The sequence below is a fragment of the Palaemon carinicauda genome, chromosome 21 (genome assembly GCF_036898095.1).
Source record: "Palaemon carinicauda isolate YSFRI2023 chromosome 21, ASM3689809v2, whole genome shotgun sequence".
Taxonomy (NCBI): Eukaryota; Metazoa; Arthropoda; class Malacostraca; order Decapoda; family Palaemonidae; genus Palaemon; species Palaemon carinicauda.
Window position 1 is genome coordinate 82,454,766 of NC_090745.1, and position 17,500 is coordinate 82,472,265.

The window sequence follows — 17,500 nt, forward strand, 5'->3', positions numbered from 1 at the left end:
GATGCATCTCGTGGCATTGCAGAAACAAAAATCGTGTAAATGGCTTTAGTTTGATCTCTGAGACACTCTACAACGCCCAAGGACCTATCCTTTGTCAATGCCATACCTGACTGGCCTTTAACCCATTATCGGAGCTTACCTATCCGCCTCTATTCCCCAAGATTCTACTCTAATGCTGCGTACGTGGTAGCTTATTTTACGTCGAGGCTCATGCATAGTAAGCGCTCATGTGCAGTGATTTAATATCCATGATTCAGGCCTGCGAATTCGGTACCTCTTATTTTCACATTCACCAAAATATGAAACGCTCATCATAGTTATGTCTTAAAACTTTGTTAATTACATAATTACTCTTCTACTTTCCCATCTTCAGCCCATTATTTACCTTATTTTTTTAAAGGTATCTTCAACCTCGTTGTCTTGAAACGTTGTTAATGATATAACGTTTGTACCGGGCGAACTAATTGAATCTTAGAACAATGTTTACCTGTATTATTTTTCTCGAAGAAAATTACACAGCACAAGGATAATATGCAATTACTTCATATGACGCGCCACCCCTCCCCCTGTCTCCGCTGTTCTTGTTATTATGGTTTATATTTATTAATATGCTTCGTTTTTTATTACCTTGATAATAGTAAATTCCATTTCATTGCATTCTTATTTTGCAAACTAAACTCTTGCGCATCATTTATTAGGTGTTGTGGTAGCCTATTGTAAACGTTCCTGTCTTGCGATCTGCTAGACTTGGGTTTGAGACCCGCTCAAGCTTGATAGTTTTTGTAGTGTCTGCAACCTCACCATCCACGTGAACTAAGGATATGGGTTTAGGGAGCTTATAGGTCTATCTGCTGAGTCGCCAGCAGGCATTGCCATGCCCTCCTGGTCCGAGCTTGATGGAGAGGAAGCTTGGGCGCTGATCATTTGTATATAGGGTCAGTCTCTAGGGCATTGTCCTGCTAGGGTATTGTCAATGCCCCTGGCCTCTGTCATTCATGAGTAGCTTTTTAACCATTTTTTATAGTTTTGATACAATTATATAGATTCTCTTTAGCCTTTAGTAAAGTTTATTTATACATGACGCGCCCAATCGGTCTTCTTTCTGCTGATTCTGTTTGCACCTTCATGTTATTCTCCTATGATTCAACTCTGTTTATTTCTGTGTTGGATCATGCAAGAATCCCATTCCTTCTTCATTAACCTTAAAGCATTAGTGAGGCTTGTTCTGTCACATCACGAATAGTCAGTCAGTCAGTGCTCTATCTTCACATGTTTTGTCTTTTATTATTATTTATTATTATTATTATTATCATTATTATTATTATTATTATTATTAGCTAGCTTAGTTGGAAAAAACAGGATGCTATAAGCTCTAGGGTTCAAACAGGGACAATAGCCCAGTGAGGAAAGAAAATAAGGAACCAGATAGGATAGTGTGTCTGAGTGTACTCTCAAGAATGAGAACTCTAACCCAAGAGAGTGGAAAACCATGGTATAGAGGCAATGGCACTACGCAAGACTAGAGAACAATGGTTTGATATTGGAGGATCCTTTTCCTAGATGAGCTGGTTACCATAGTTAAAGAGTCTCTTCTACCCTTATCAATTGGAAAGTAGCCACAGAACAATTATAGTGCGGTAATTAGCCCCTTGAGTAATGAAGAATTTTATGGTTATCTTAGTGTTTTTTTTTTTGTGTAAGAGGGAAGAAGAAAATATGTAAATAATACAAGACTATTTGGTATAAGTGTAGGCAAAGGAAAAGTGAGCCGTAATCAGAGAGCGACCCAATGCATTACTATATGGACAATCAGAGAACTCAATTACTGTCTAGCGTTAGTATTTCAACGGGTGACTGATGCCTTGGCCAACCTACTACATAGACAATTTGACAAATAAGTCTAGATATCTGCTCTTTCATACCTCATTATTAGTTAATCTGCCAGTTAAGTGACTTGTTTATACTTCAATAATAGGCAACCTCGCTAATAAGTCAATAAGGTACCCTTTCACAATTCATTGTTGGTTAATCTAACAAACAAGTCAAAATATGTACCTTTTAACTCTTCAATATTAGTTATTCTAGTTAATAAATCGAAATATCTGTTTGATCATATTTTAATATTAGTCATTCTGACAAATAATTCAAACTAGGTACGCGTTCCTACTTCAGTTTTAGTTGATCTGCCAGGTAAATCAATTTTTTTTTCTTTAATTCTTCAATGCTTGTTAATCTATCAAATAAGTTAAAAAAGAAGTTTAAGTATGATTTACTGTTAGTTAACCAGGTACATAATTTGGAATAGCTACTCGTTCTTAATTAGGTGTTGGCTAATCTGACAAATAAGTCGAAATAGCCAATCGCCCATACTTCTATTTTCGTTGTCTTGTAAATATGTTGTGATTGCAACTCTCTCTGGTTAATCTGAAAAATAAGGCAAAATGCCTTCCCATTATACTTCAATCTTAATTGGTATGACAAATTGGTTGATATGCCTAATCTTTTACACATTTCAGTGCTAGTTAATCTAGCAAATAAGTCGCAACAACTACCTTCTTCGTACACAAAAATTAGTTAATTTTGCAAATAAGTTCAAAGAGTTACATTGCGCATACTTCAAAATTAATATATCTGACAAGTAAGTCTAAATTGCTACCTTATTCATCCTTTTAATTAGTCCTCTAAAAAATCGGATTTGACAAATGAGCTTGGACAAAACAATAGAATAATTTTATGGGGTGTAAATGTGGGGAATATTTTTTTTTTTTTTTTTTTTTTTTTTTGAGTAACTTCTCAAAGACTTTCGAGTCCATCTATAACAAAAAGATCATGCTGTTCTTCTTATATTCTATACGGTGACTGACCAAATATTTAATTATTGGTCAACCATTGTCTGATCAATACTTGTTGCAATTTATATCCTCCTTGCTGCAAATTGCATATAAAATTTTCTATTTGCCAGTTACGGAATTGCATTCATTAGCATCTTATAGACAGGTTTGCTAGTTTTATATCAAGTCTACTGTAAAAACTTTAGAAATAGTATTTTATAACGAAGAAATTATTAATAATGTCTGTTTATAAAGGATAAGCTTTCTATCCAATATGAAGACAAAAATTGAGTACACTCTCTCTCTCTCTCTCTCTCTCTCTCTCTCTCTCTCTCTCTCTCGTAATTACTTTTTCGAACATGAACTTCCTGTTTAAAGAGTATCTTAATCACTGACGTCATTGATAGCTTTCTCTCCCTCTTTTCCTCTCACGACTTAATTACTTTCTGAAACGTGATCCCTAGGAACTCATCAGCTTTATGCCTTCATGCCATCCACTCCAATTGCTTTACTGAAAATAAGAAACTGAAAATCTAATATACCCCATTTTCTCACAGTCCGTAGGCGCCTACATTTACATTTATAACTAGAGTGGGAGTGTGTTGGATTGGGGTGGAGGTCCGGTATGAGTCTGTGTTTGTGGGCGGACAGGTAGTCTGTTATCTGGATACCTCAAGAATAGGCGACACGGTTGTGATGAACGTGAGTGTAAAGTTTCATTGGGAGACGTCTCCAGTTTCAGGATCTGAATGAAAATATGTCGCATTGTCATATTATTATTTTATCAGTGAAAATTATCTATCAAGAGTACTTAGTACACAAAGTGCCCTCACAAGTGTTATCGATACGTATGAGAAATTAAGTCATCAACAATAAGAGAAGACATGACCTCCATTAGAGTGTGTCGAGGAAAGTAATTGTTACAGCATTTTATCAATTTCATCAATGATTATGTGGCTCGAACAAGATGAGTTCCAAATCGTTAGATTTGCATTAACGCTTGCTTCATACGAGCGGATTCATTCCACACAGTTTTGTTCGCGCGGATTAGAAATCAATGAAGATCAATGAGGCCCTTCACTCGTTGTCCGCTCGGAAGAATTTCCAATCGGCAGTGATTTACTAGCCACCTGCACTGCTGTCACGCTCGGTTCCAATGTAATGGCTTATAGAAACTACGAGGCTGCTCGGGGAAATTCGTCTCCTTAGGAGACGTGCATCCTAACGAGCGGAAACATTTCCATACGGAAAAAATCCGCTCGTGTAAAGCGAGCAGGATGGGAATTGTCTGGATGAAGTCTTGAGAGGTGGGGATGTCATCTCATTGATATGTAAGCAAGGTAAAATATAGAAAGACTCGGTGCACAGGAGGTCCGAGGCCTACTATGTATATTTAGTGAACCGCGGATGTCGGGGGGTGGGGCGTTGTTGGCAGGCCTGGCACGCGCCTGAGAACAGAGCTCTGTGTATTTCGTTCCCTGGTGAATTTTTCAATGTTTTATTAATAGTCGCATTGGTTTTTCTGAAATATTTTCAAGATTTTCCGGTTTTATAGCAATAATCTACTTTCCATCTCTTTTTCTAACCCACTTTTATTCTTATTTCTTTACTTTACTTTGTAATATACACTCATCTTCCACCAATTTTAAATTGATTTTCCACTTTACAAGCGTTCATTTTTTTTCATTGCATTTTACCATTGCTCATTAAGATTATTTAGCTATACCACAACCCCTTTCACTTTATTGACGTATTGTGGTAGCCTATAGGAAACCTCCGTCCCGCAATTTGTTGGACGAGAGTTTGAGACCTGCTCAAGACCAATAGTTTCTAATATAATTATTATCTGCAACATCAGCATCCATGTGAGCTTTGAATGGGGAATTTGAGGGAGCTTAAAAGTTTACCTGTTTAGTACTCAGCAGCCATTGCCTGGACCTCCCTGTTCCTAGCTCGATTGAGAGGGCTTGGTCGTTGATCAAATGTATATATGGTCCACGACCCAGATATTTGGACCGGGATATGGTCAATCTCTAGGGCATTGTCCTGTCCTTTGTATCTGTCATTCATGAACGATTTATGAATCCTCATTGACCTGGATATTTTATGATTGTTTTTCATAATCACTATTTTTATTTTGCAAATCTTTTCTCCATCTTTCCTGTCCTTCTTTTTGCGACCTTGATTGCCCTTTCATACTTTAAAGTATGCGTTATCTATCTGATAACGTATGTTTATGATATCAGAACAAGCAATTTTCCTAAACTCGTTTAAAGACTCCCTACCAGAGAATATGCAAAATTTCTTGGGAATGGGACCTTTAACATCAAGGGGTAAAACGGACTATGGAATATTAACAAGATTTCCCAAATTCCTTAGATCTATCATACCAGAGCGTGTTCTATTGAAAACGTTTTAGTATTGGGAAGAATGGACGTGGGTGTCTGCAAAAACTGGAGAAATAAGAAAAAAATCTAAGGGAATTTGAGAAAAAAAAATGCTGATGAAAAAGCGTGGTGTGTTTGGGGTGGAAATTATGGTGACTTGTGAGGAGAAAGAATAATGTTCTCGGAGATGAGAAAAATTCTCGAGCGAAAAGATTTTTACGGAGCAATTTTGAGGTGGAAAAAAAATCAGGAAATATAAGAATTCACATGCGAAGTATATATTTTGCTAAAGTAAATAGTTAAAAGACATTAATGATATGATTGTTATTTCTAGCATTTTGTATAATAAAATATATCTAGGAAAATAATCAATTGAATAAATTCTTGATTTTTATGGTAATAATTTCGTGATGTCAGTTGTACACGGTAAAATAGATTTTCTGGACGAAATGAAGAGTATGATAACGTGATTAATCACACTTCTAAACACTCGTATTTTCGTAGGAGTAACATCGCCATAATAATCTCCAACTAAAAGCGTGAACCAGTAAATTAGAGCCTATAATTCTTTAAATGATAAATTTCAACTGGACTCTTAGAAGTCTTGATTATGGCTGACAAAAAGTTTTATAATTTTCTTTTGATGTGTTTCCAATTAAAACGATGGAAGAAAAATGATCAACCATTTATCTTCTGTCTATTCTACAGCCCCCACTTTGAAAGAAAGATAAAAAGGGAAATGTTTAATAAGGTCCTTATTACAAAAGACGTCAACCTGTCCTGATTATCTTTCTTATGTTGTTCTGCAACTTTGTATTGACGTTATGTAATAATAACCTCAGTCTGCATACATGTAGGTTTCAGTATCTAAATTGGGTACATGATTTTTTTTTTCTTTTTTTACAAAAGGCAAAATGCTTCGGAGTATCTTCGAGCAGTTTTCGTGGGATCCAACTTTCTCTCTGACGACGTAATGTCCTTTTAATTGTTCATCTGACCATTAGCAATGTGAACTAAGCTAGCAATTATATTTTTACTGAATTATAACGCGAGAATTAATCTAATATTAAATTCTCTCAAAGTATCAATGTCGATTTCAGCAGCCCAAGTTTCATCACTACATGATAATTATTTAGGTTTGTGGAACTTGAGCTCTTCGTAGTAATTGAAGACTGGGAAAGCTCCAATGGAGGAAGTTTAATACAGAGGGATTAGTATACACGCTCATGCGGGAACGATACGTCTAGAAGAGAAAGATGTGTAGTATGTTCTGCTCTCTGAAATTATATTAATTATCATTTTATGAATTATGTATATTGCATATCCTTATAATATTTCCAATTATTTGTGCTTTAAAATTGCCTGTTATAGGAGCAATCCTGTTCTTACAGAATTGGTTGTGCTCCAAAATCTTGCCCCGGTTAACAACATTTGTAGAATCTTAAGGAGTGATTTGCATAATACAAAGGATCAAATAATTTATAATAGCACACAACTAACACACGTTTCCTATCGTATATCGTAACAACTGGGGCTACATCTTTAAATGTTTGAATGAATGCCAGAGGCAAGAGAAAGGACAGTGGTCTTGAGACTGTACAGCATACATCTGATCAGAGCCATCAAATTAGGACCAAGGAGGGCCAGGCAATGGTTGCTGATGACTCTGCGGATAGTCCTATAGCCCGACCCCTCGCAAACTCTCAAGAGATCATTCCATTTTAGCCTAATCGGCTGATTTTCACTTTTATTTTCTCGTTAATTTTCTATTGAGTATGTTTGTTTGTTGTCCAATGTACTCAATCAAGGCTCATGAGCAAGTTCATAATTCTAGTGCATTGTTCAAAGACTCAATCTTCCTATTTGAGTGAAATTGGGCAGGAATCTGATCGGCCAAAGTGGTAATGAATTGTAAAGTTGCGTGTCCATCAAAAACATATTTTGTATGTTTTCATGGGATTTCGTGTATCTACGTTTTTCACAAATATAATACAATGTATATACACACACACACACACACACACACACACATATATATATATATATATACATATATACATATGTATGTATGTATGCATATATATATATATATATATACATATATATATATACATATATGTATATATACATATATGTATATATATATATATATATATATGTGTGTATATATACATATATGTATATATACATATATGTATATATACATATATGTATATATACATATATGTATATATATATATATATATATATACATATATATATATATATATATATAAACCAATATGGATAAATCTAAATGATAGATTTGTAAGCAAATATAACGGATTATAGTAGAATGGCCCACGAACTTATTAAGAATGGTAGCAATCTGTGAGTGAAAGATTTGGAAGAGACTTGGGTTTGTCTATGGAATCCAAGCTGCCAATGTGTGATGGGTCTGTTAAGCCAGCACTTTTATAGGAAAGAAACTTGTGGCTGTTAAATGCGAGTGAAAGATAGAGGGTTAAAGCTGCTTTAATTAACTTTTTGCCAGTGATTATGATACTTAAAGAATTGAAAGGAGATATGTTATTGTTGATGAAGAAATGGATCAATTGTTACCGAGGGTTTGATCAGATAGAAGCCTTGTTGAATTAATTTTAAAACAAAATTATTTTTTGATGCTAAATGATTTGATAAGACAATTTTATGTAAAAAAAAAATGGAATTAAGAAGTGTTAGTAGGCAGAAGGAGAGGAGGGCATCGAAAGCTCTTAATAGATGATATTCAAGGGAAGTACACCTTAAGAAGTTTAAAGTTTCTGTGAAAGTTTTTATGATGAACAGGCTTTCATAAGTCTCTCTTTATAGTTTAAATATGACAGACCCATTTTAACGTTGTTGCTGATCTTAAGATATTTTATATTCGTTACTCATTAATTCTCATATTGTTGGAGTTCTGTAGCTTGAGCGTATACTCAGGCACACTATTCTGTTTCCTTATTTTCATTCATTACTGGGCAAATTTTCTCTGTTTAGTTTGTATCTAAAAGAGCTATTTTAGTGTTGTTATTGTTCTTAAAATATTTCCCTGGAGGAGCCCTTCGGCTTATAGCATCTTGCTTTCCCTACTAGGGTTGCAGGTTAGCTAATAATAATAATAATAATAATAATAATAATAATAATAATAATAATAATAATAATAATAATAATAATAATAATAATAATAATAATAAACTTGGACATACTGTATAACATCCTACTTTTCCATCTAGTGTTATTATATCTTAGCAAATAATAATAATAATAATAATAATAATAATAATAATAATAATAATAATAATAATGAGTCTCCGTGCTAGCTAGAAGTGAATGATGCATTGTGGGTAAGTGGTTCGAACTGCAGCTGATGAGCATTCGATGTATGAAGTGGCTTTTGTTGTGAGGTTTTCTACACTAGGTTATCCAACAATTCTACATGGTTTTATGATCATTATGTACTTTCTCAGGGAGCTAACTTTGCTATTGAAAAAACCATAAAACGCCTATATATCTATATTTATAACTATTTTCAATGGGAGCGATTAAGGCGTGCATTTTACGATCTACAGTTTTATTTAAGGAAAGAAAGTAAGGACCTCGTTCAAAGTTTCAAACTTTCAAAGTTTAATTGAATTATTTTACTCATGTTTTCATTTCGTCGGATGACGAGATGAGAGATTCTGTCTTCGGTGAGCGTGACTTTACAGGCTCTAATTACCGTTGTTATTTTCGAACGCGAGCACCACGGGAGAAATTGGATTTTTAATTGGTCTAATTTTGGATTTGGGTACTTTATAAACCAGAGCTAATGTATCTTCTAAAGTTATTTGTATTTTTTCTTCGAGGTTTTATATTTTGAAACCAGATATTACGCATTTCCTTCATATCTAGTCTTAATTCTAGCTTTGTTTTCGGAATGAAATTCATAAACGTTTTGAGCTGGATTTTTTTTTTTTTCCGTTTTTATATACTCAAAGCCATATATCATGCATATCTGAGTTATTGATGGATAATGTTTGTTTTATGTTTTCATACTCCACTTGTCTAGAGTTATTATTATTATTATTATTATTATTATTATTATTATTATTATTATTATTATTATTATTATTATTATTATTAATAATTGTCAAACTACAACCCTAGTTGGAAAATATCCCAAAGAGGAATGGACATAAGGAATAATTAGAATATGAGAAGTAATACAGTTTCAAATAGTTTTTGAACACAGAAATAAAAAAAAAATCTAAAATTAACTAATGCTTTATTTTCTACACCGATGTTTTTTTATTCTTACACCAAAATGCTCTCCTGTTATCATAAACAGGTTTATGGTAATCGCCAAGACTACCACACCCACATTTAAATAGTAGAGTAACAGAATGCTAAAAAAAAGAAAAAATTATTCGAGCTATATTACCAGAAATAACAAACAACAAAAAGCTATGTAATCACAGCGAACCTAAAAAAGTAAAAATGCCTATTTGGTTTACCCCTTTATAAGTATCAAGGCCAAGTGTGAGATTATTTATATTACGGAACCTTGAAGCAAGTCTATATAGTTCAGCTTCAGTCAAACACGAATTAAGCAAATTTAGTTCCTCAAACAACAGAAGTTCAAACATGCAGCGAAAGTTTTGATGTTGAACAGGCTTACGTAAGTTTCTCTTCGTAGTTTATATATGAAAGAACTATTTTAACTTTATTACTGATATTTTATACTCTTTATTTATTACTTTCTCATATAGTTTATTTTTTTATTACCTTTCCTCATGGGGCTATTTTCCCTGTTGAAACCCTTATAGGATTCTACTTTTCCAATTAGGGTTGCAACTAGAAATTTTATTTAGTTTGGTTCCTTTGGAGTTTTGGCCAGCTTTAGTACGCGTTAATTTGGAATGCTCTCTAGATCAAGGTGTCTTCAACAGAGTAGTAAAAATAGAAGCCTTGTTGAAGGCATTTTAAAACTTGTTTAAAGGTAATTTATTTGATAAGACAAAAATTTACGTTAAAAAATAAAAAGAAAAAAAATTGTTGAGGCTAGTCTTATTAAACTTTTCGCCACAATGGCTCCGTCAGACAAAGAAGAAATAATTACCAAAGCAATAGGAATAGAACAATATATTGATAACAATGGCAAATTATCAATTGTGGTGGTTGTGGTAGTGAGAAAAAAATGGTTACAAATGGAATATTTATACCTAAAAATATTATGAGTATATAGAATAAGATTACGTGAATCCATCCCGTTCATGTTTCTGCCTTAAACTGAATTATATGTGACGAATGGCATACATGACCGCATTGACAAAATCAGAAAGGGAAAGGAAATGAAAGAGTGAAAGTTCGCGTGTGGACTCGAAAGTACCCATCACGTAACCAAAGGTCAAACAACATTATAGGCAACTGAATGTGATACATGAACTGACTAATTGCAATAATTACAGAGGCATAACACTTACGTCAGTTGTTATGAAAATATATAGTATGCTTATTCTAAAAAGACTGGACACAAAAATTGATGAAAAGCTGAGAAATGAACAAGCAGGATTTAGAAAAGATAGAAGTTGCACTGATCAAATTTTCATTTTGAGACAGGTTATACAGTAATGCGTAGAATATAGAAATCCACTTTTGATGGCATTTGTGGACTATGAAAAATCCTTTGTCAGTATGCACTGGCCAATTTTGTGGAGAGTCCTGCGATATTATGGAATTCCTCATAAATATGTAAATTTGATTGAGTCTGTTCATGGGTATAGCAAATGCAAATGTAATGTTGACGAGTCTTATCAAATGACTTTCCAGTGAACAGCAGAGTACTCCAAGGTAATGTGTTGTGACCTATGTTGTTTATCCTCCTCATGGATTTTGTAATGAGTAGAACAGTCAGAGATGATGGAGAAAGATTGGACTGGATTGGTTATAGGAATTTAGCAGACCTAGAGTATGCTGATGATGCTGTCCTTGTTAGCAGAACACCACAGGATTTGTAATGCTTGCTTACCAGAATGCATGAAATATCACACGAGGTTGGGCTGAAGATAAATAGAAGAACCACAGAGATGATGAGAACAGAGTATGCAATGGAAGATGAAATATCATTGGAAGGAGAAAGTATTAGTGAGGTAGAGTCTTCAAGTATTTGGGAACTATGATATCCAATACAGGGTCTTTAGTATTATAGTTTAGTGAAAGACTGAAAAAAGAAAATCAGACAATGGCTAGGTTAAGTAAAATTTGGAAATAAAATCGCCTAAAATTACATATAAAAATCAGACTATATATTAGTTTAGTGAGATTGGTGTTACTTCATGGACATGAGTCATTGTATGACAATGAAACAATCTCCAATAGATTTGGTAGATTTGAGAGTTGCTATATGTTGTCGAGATCATGATGAGGGGTAGATGGAAATGGTTTGGGCAAGCTCTTTGCACCCCCAAGAGAGATTAGTTCACCAAACATTTAGTTGGGCTCTATAAGGCACTAGAAGAGTCGGAAGACCCAGGCCTACATGGCTGAGGACTATGAAGCGCGAAGTAGGATATGATGAATGGAGAAGTATTGAATTAAAAGCTCAAGATAGAGACGACTGGGGAAATCTAACCGAGGCCCTTTGCCTCAATAGGAGTGGGAGGAGATGATGAGGATGATGAAATGTGAGATATAAAAGGAATCACCTTTTATATATACGGATGGCTCCAAATCTGATGCTGGCGTTGGATTTCTAGTATATAGTAGTACTTTTAATTGTAGAGGTGCACTTCATCTAGCAGCTTCTATATTTACTGCCGAACTATATGGCATACTAACTGCTATTGAGAAAAAAGCGTTAAAAAGACAAGGGCAATTTTACCATTTTTAGCAATGCAAGAAGTGTCCTACAAACTTTAAAAGTTGTAATTCCAATAATCCTTTTGTTTTAAATATTTTAGAGTGGCTTTTAATTATTGGCATGAAAAGTATAATAGTTTGATTTTCCTTGGTTCCGGAAATGAGAATGCGGATTCGTTGGCGAAGAGTGCTGCAGCTGAGTTGCTACCAAGAAGGTAACCCATTCCCCGTAATGATTTTTTACCTACTATTAAGAATTTTATTTCTAATAATTGGCAACAGCATAGGGATAGTTTACTTAAAAGTAAAATGAGAGAAATTAGTAATGTTATATCCCCTTGGAGGTATAATGGGATGCCCCGAAAGTGGGAGATTACTCTTTGTCGTCTCCGCATTGGTCACACTCGGATGACACATGAGGTTTTGATGGCTGGCCAACACCAACCATATTGCGACAACTGTTTGGTACCATTGATAATGAGGCATTTGTTAACCGAATGCCCCACATATAGTAGTGAGAGAAATGGATATCTGTTTGAGACTCGAGGTGAGGATGGCAGGTTCATCCTTGCCAAGATTCTTGGACATGATGTGTCCTACCATGCTAATGGTATTTTTAGCTTTATTCCAGAAGCAAGTCTTCTGAAAGATATTTAATTTTTGAAATGACATCTTTATTTTTATGATTTTAATTGAATATTCTTTTATTTTTTATTTACAATAAATGATATCGGTGTCAATGACTTTAGATATCAAGATGCCAGACAACCTCAAATCAATCCATCAATTCCATCACTTTCTAATATTATTGTGACATTCTTCACTCAAATATGAAAGGATAGATTGTTGAGACAAGTAGATCGAAAGCTTGTCTTTTTGACCGAATGAAAGCCTTGTTTTCATTCTGTTTGAAATTGCATAGTATTACCTGATGGGGCATAATTTTTAGTTTGGAGAGGTCTGAATGCAAAGGGTGATCGTAATTTTGATAAATTTTGCACAAAAACCCTTGTGTTACTATTGTTTTGTGATGAAATTTGTACATGTCTTTGCTTACTCTTAATTCTGGATCTTTTTATATGTTAAACCCTTTTTCAGTGCCACTGAAAATTGAAGATTTTTATCATACATCACAGTGTATGAAAGTAGAAGTGTACAGAAAATGAAGGACATATGAGTTCAAGACTGATCTTAGATGTTCGTCCAGATAGAATCATAGAAGATCTTTTTATCTATTAAGCTTAGTTTCAATGCCGCAGAAAAAATATATATTTTTTTTTATCATATATCATGAAATAATCTTTACAGTGAACAGAAAAAAGAAAGACAGATAAGTTTAAGACGGATCTCAAATCTTCGTCCAGATAGAGGATTTGAGCGGCAATGAAGAAAGAGGGAGAGAGGGAACTCAATAAGAGAAACCCTAGATAGAACCTTTCATTTATTCCATTTAATTTTGTTTGTAATCACCTTAAGAGGATTGGATGGCTTCTAACCGCCCACGATCCTCTTGACCGGAACATTCGTTTTCCTTTGAGCCCAAACGCAATATCTCCTTATTCCCTGCCAATTCCTGGATGAGGACTGGCAAGTTTTCTCCTCCACGATTGGAAAAAGGTGGAATTTCATGTTGTCAAAGCGGTCCAAAAGATCACGTTTCTTTTGGACTTTTCATCTTCTCTTGAAATGAAGGTTATTTGAAGGATATCAGTTTTATACAGACTTTTTCAACATTGGTTTTAATAGTTTATCCATTTTCTTTAGATTAGATTTTTTTTTTATCTTGCACGTATTTTACAGAAGGAAATGCTAATTTTCACACATCTATATTTAGATATTAGAGGGATAACATTATGGCATTTTAATATCCATTTAAAAATTTCACTAATTTACTATAATAGGTTCCTGTTTATCTTATTCAGGAAAATCTAGTTGTTTTTTTTACATTGTATGTACATTGCAGACGAAAATATTACTTTCTTTTACAACTCTATGAAGATATCAGAGAGATAACATCATGTCTGTTTAATATCCCTGTATAAAATTTCATTATATTAGTATAATGTTTTTGTTTACCTTATTCAAACGGATAAATTGCAAAGTAACGGCTCTCGCTTACTTAGATTGAAGGGAATATCAACGAGAATTGTGATTTATTACAAAAATAAGAGTAGTATATATAAGATATTTCTGATTTAGCTCATGGATTGAAGCCAGTAAGTATAACTGTGATTTTAATGATGTATGTAATGGGAAAGATTAAAATATGATTTGTCAGGTTACGTGATTTTGCTATAGAACAGACAGTAAAATATATGATCCTATTTTTCAGAATTAATAAATGCTAAATAGTCCTATAATGATTCATAAATTCGTATTTCTAAACTAGAATTGAAAATATAAGATAAATAACTTTTTCCAGTTTTAACGTATTTGACCAAATATTTAAAGATTACTGACATAAGATAATAAAAATTAAGATGATATAACCGTGTTGTAAGGGTAGGTAAGAAGGTGGGTAGAGTGAAGATGGTTTATTTGGAACCTTTTTTGGATGGAAAGTCAAGAAATACAAGGATTGGGTTATATAACAAAGTGAATGAAGATTCGGTGGAATAAGGTTCTTTCCATAGAAATTGTTTGGAGAATCCATATCAAGGAAGCCTACACCTTAGTTTAATAATAACGGTGGAAATGAAGATTTTTTTTTAAATTGAATGACATTTTGTTTATGAATGTTTTCATGCACATATATATTGGAGTCGGTGGGATGATATTTTAGGAGAGTTGTATAAGTTTTAAACAACATTTTAGGAAATTAGACATTTTTATTGATAGGTGTGATGCTATTGCGATAAAATTCTTCATTTTGCGTAAAAGGTATTTTTTATGGGGTAGATTCCTAAAATGTTGAAAAAAATTCTGGTAGAAATTTTAAGTTTTTCCAAGGCCTGCTTTATAAAATGTTTAGTATATATTTTAGCTGCTAGTAAACGTCGAAGTATGGGTAGGCTATATCTAGATTTTATAGCTCTTCATAAATTTAGAATAATAATCATAAAGTATTTTCTTTGTCATCTACAGCAAAGACTATTAATAATTTTTTTCTCAACTATGTGTTGCATTTTACCGACAATTTTTTTTATTTAGGATGGGAAAACTTTGGTGTTGAGGAAATTAAAATTTCCATGTTATGAGATTTTACTCTCTAAGTAACCGGTAACGATAAAAAACTTTCTCATTTTTCTTCTTGTATACTTCATTTTGTTGTTTCCTGTTAGTTTTTTTTTTTTCGCTATTTCCCGCGTACGTCGTGGGAACGACTAAAATCACAAGATAAGGAAATTGTAATCTCGCTATGAATTTTAACACACACACACACACACACACAGTGGCCAGCGTAGTGATGAAAATGGCCTAACCCCAGACATGACTAAGAAGATAAGGCCTTTTCCCTGCAATTAACTAGAAACGGCAGAATTTGTTGTATTTGTTGCTGTTATATATATACATATATATGTGTATATATATATATATATATATATACAGTATATATATATATATATATATATAATGAGACAGAGTTATATGTATCTCTCTCTCTCTCTCTCTCTCTCTCTCTCTATATATATATATATATATATATATGTATGTATATGTATATGTATATGTATATATATGTATATATGTATATATGTATATATATATATATATATATATATTCTTAAAAAGCTGGTCTAGTGTAAACTAAATGCAATAGTTTATTCATGTATTTTATTTTGTTTTCATACATGCATTGTAGAGGTTAGCCAGCTCTTAAGACGAGTTCCTTTCGTGTAGACGTAAGTTTGCTATGTAAATTACGTAAGACTTTCGTTGTTAATTTCATTGTATTCTTCATTCGAGCTAGTACATGTAAATTTACGTTATTTTTAAGAATTAACTTTCTCATTCACGTAATTTCGTTAAGTAGTCTTACGTACTGTAATCTGTTTGAGAGAGTTATGTGACCATACTAGATAGGGCTTAGGTAATTTTCTTTTATATTTTATAAGGTATTGCATCAGGTTTGTGAGAGAATAAGCAATATGCCATGTGTTTTAGAAAATTCACGAAAAACCTAGTGATAGGATGCTATTGTACCAACCGTGTGTCACACAATTGTACATAATTCCTTTTGTATATATTATGCTTGTATCTTCGCTCTTCCCTCGCACTAAAACGGACATGAAAATTCATGTCTGCTGTTTTCCCCTGTAACATTGTCATTTCCTCGAACATGCCATGTCCTGTTGCCTTGCCGTTTTGTATATAAAGGAGAGTGTTCCTTAATAAAGAACTCAGTTGATTGCATCCTGCCTTTGAGTCACAACCTTCTCACTCCTTCGTCACATTGGTGACCCCGGAGTGACTCGCTCCTCCCACCCCCCCCCCCTCCACCTCTCACCGTTACTATGACGCCGTCAACGCATACCTTCTGCAGCAGTACTCGCCGTCGCCAGCCGCCCGTATAGCAACGCCTTTTCAGCTCTCTCAACAACCGTTGGGGGACCAAAGGGCTTCGCTCACCCTTGGGAAAATGACCAGTATCACTCGCCTGCAACCTGCCGCAGATGGCTCTCCTCGTGATGTGAACCCACTTCATGACCTTCAAACCTCCAACAACGCCTCCACTCGTGACGAAGAGGACACCTATTCAACTTCAACTGAAGCTGACGTGAATGCCGTAGGACACGCCTATGAATGCCGTAGGACACACGCCTATGAATGCCGTAGGCCTATGAATGCCGTAGGACACACGCCTATGAATGCCGTAGGACACACTCGCCTATGAATGCCATAGGACACGCCTATGAATGCCGTAGGACACACTTGCCTACCCCGTAACGAGCCGGAGTGGCAACACAGCCAACCATCATCCACTACTCGCTCGCACCCCAACCAACGACTTCTACAGTCACTCACTGCCCCTAATCGGCGCAGTTTTTACTACTACCTCTCCAGATTCAGGGCACCTATTTAACATGTTCAGTATGTCATTTTTAGAGGGGGAGCCATGTACCAACCGTGTGTCACACAATTGTACATAATTCCTTTTGTATATATTATGCTTGTATCTTCGCTCTTCCCTCGCACTAAAACGAACATGAAAATTCATGTCTGCTGTTTTCCCCTGTAACATTGTCATTTCCTCGAACATGCCATGTCCTGTTGCCTTGCCGTTTTGTATATAAAGGAGAGTGTTCCTTAATAAAGAACTCAGTTGATTGCATCCTGCCTTTGAGTCACAACCTTCTCCCTCCTTCTTCACACTATCTTTTTTTTATTTTGGGGACAAAGGGTGGGCGTAGCTAGCTGACTGAGAGAGCCATCTGGGGTTGCGTGAGGACACGCTCAAGAGAGCAATACTTGGTAACTCTGACG